General features: G+C 37.8%; 1 non-coding gene across 1 annotated transcript; it reads right to left on the bottom strand.

Annotated features, from left to right (window-relative positions):
- Positions 1-263: 263 nt before the first annotated feature.
- On the bottom strand, positions 264-328 carry LOC111727050. The gene has a single exon (XR_002774689.1). It is a non-coding gene; the product is annotated as a small nucleolar RNA SNORD64 (small nucleolar RNA).
- Between the last annotated feature and the right edge of the window lie 1,836 nt (positions 329-2,164).

Here is a 2,164-nt window from a genome sequence, read left to right as displayed (position 1 = left end):
CTTTTTATTCCCTCAGAGTATGGCTTTGAACCCCTTTCTTGCTGTTCAGAAGGAAAGAAGTCAGGATTAGCTAGATAAATGGAAAAGACAGAAAGATGCTAAGAATATCAGGGAATATTTAGAGGTCATCCCTGACAGTCCTCTCGGTCCTTTCTTCTAACCTTCTATAATGAAGAAGGAAAAGTAGTTTGGGATTGAAAGCCCAGCCTGAGGGGGTCTCAATTTCCCCATCTGTATAGTGAAGGAATAAGATTTTTTAAGCTGAACTTCAGAATAATCATTTTGAACTTCACTTATTTATCCTTACTAAACAGCTCATCATGAATCCAGCCAAGGTCTTTCCCAGCAACTAGTACAATCATGTAAAAGGATTTAACGCTTGCAGATAGCACATCTCTAACCATGGGCAATCCCCTGGCCTACAAGAAAAAAGAATCAGCTCTATGCGACAATGAATGTGAAATGGCAACAATATCATTCAAGTGACACAGAATTGTGAGGAAAATATAAAGGAAAAAAATCAAAGACACACACGCACCCAGAAATCTACCAGAAGGATAATACTGAGATCTAGAGTTTCATAGAACTAAATACAATATCTTATATTTCCACAAACACATTGCCCAATGTAGTGAAATGGAAATATTCTGATGTCACCACAGACAGATATAGTATTAATTTCAACCCTCTCCAATAATCCATTTAAACTAATTGAAGAGCCTACAGTACATTGAAACATCTGCCAAAATATTCCAGAGTCAAATGTAAATAAATAGTATGGAAGAATCAAGGAGGAAAGACAATAAAATCAAGGCAGCCCAAACAGATGAAATGTAAGTCCAACAAAAGGATTCTGAAGGAGATCCGCACTAAAGTCTAGGATCCCTGATATAAGGAACCAAGTGTAAAGGCAACACAGCCCAAGTGTTATCACAGGACTAGGAGAACCCATGCTGCTTTTCCTGATATGTCTCTTAGCAGACATGAAATTACTGATATCAAGAACTGTATCCGTCTCTCTTCTCTTTCCACTCTCCTGCCTGTCTGCTCTACTCTTCTCTCTACCCCTCTTCCCCCTCACTCTTCTCTACTCTCCCTCTCTCTCTTCTCTTCCCACTCTCCCTGCTTTTCTCTTTTCCTTAATGCTGCTCCACAGCCTCCCTCCCCCACCAATAAAACCTTTCATACCAAAAAAAAAAAAAAAAAAAAAGAACTGTATCCTTTCGGCTCTATTTTTGCTACCAAAGCACAAATGATCTGACATAAAATACATCTAAGATGAGAAACAGTCCAGATAACTCAGATGTACAAATACCTACCCCTCTAGGTCACTGTGTTATCCTGATAAGCTCATCAAATACAAAATCATTCACATTCACCAAATGTTCATTTGAACTATGAGCCTCCTTCTTGAATCTTCAGCAATTAGTATGGACCTCATAGATTTTTTTAAATGTAATCTTGCTCAGCAAAGGAAATTAATCCCATCCAGTTTCTTTTACTAACCATGTCTATTCCGCCTGAGAAATTCTTAAATCATAGGCAAGTAGGCATTACAATAGCAAAGTGAATTCCAGTGACCCACAGAGGATATTGGATGTGGAAGGACCACCAGAACTGTTTCTCCTTGACTACATCCCCCAGCTTGCTGTACCACCCCCTCATGCCTTCAGTATGTACATCTGGAACGCTCTTTGTTTGCTTAATAAAGATATCCCTCGCAACTTTATCTCAAATACTGCTTTTTAATTAAGCACTCCCCATCTCACTTGCAAGACAAAACTTCTCACTCCTATTAACTAAAACAGTGCTTATTGAGTTCCACTTTTTTGTTGTTTTTACCAGAAATGACTACAGCATCCTCATCAAGAATACACTCACTGTAAATATCAGGACCAGGGATTAGACAAAAGAAGTGCTGGGAAATACTAAATTACTCAACTGACCCCTAGGAATAGCCAACTGCTTCAGAGGATAAGAGTGTGAAGTCAGAGGTCAGATAGGCTTAGGTTTTAATTACAGATATTCCATCATAAGGCAGTAACTAAAAAATCTAAAAAAAAAAAACTTGTTTTCTAAATAAAAATTTAGTAATGGGCCCACATTCCCACATTAATTCACTTAGTATGTCTTTCCCTTCTTTTCTTTTTTTTTTTTTTTTTTT

This window comes from Otolemur garnettii, unplaced genomic scaffold, assembly GCF_000181295.1.
Source record: "Otolemur garnettii isolate 467f Iridium unplaced genomic scaffold, OtoGar3 scaffold00091, whole genome shotgun sequence".
In the NCBI taxonomy this organism is placed as follows: Eukaryota; Metazoa; Chordata; class Mammalia; order Primates; family Galagidae; genus Otolemur; species Otolemur garnettii.
Note: the sequence above shows the minus strand (reverse complement) of the source record. Positions and strands in the feature narration are given on the sequence as shown.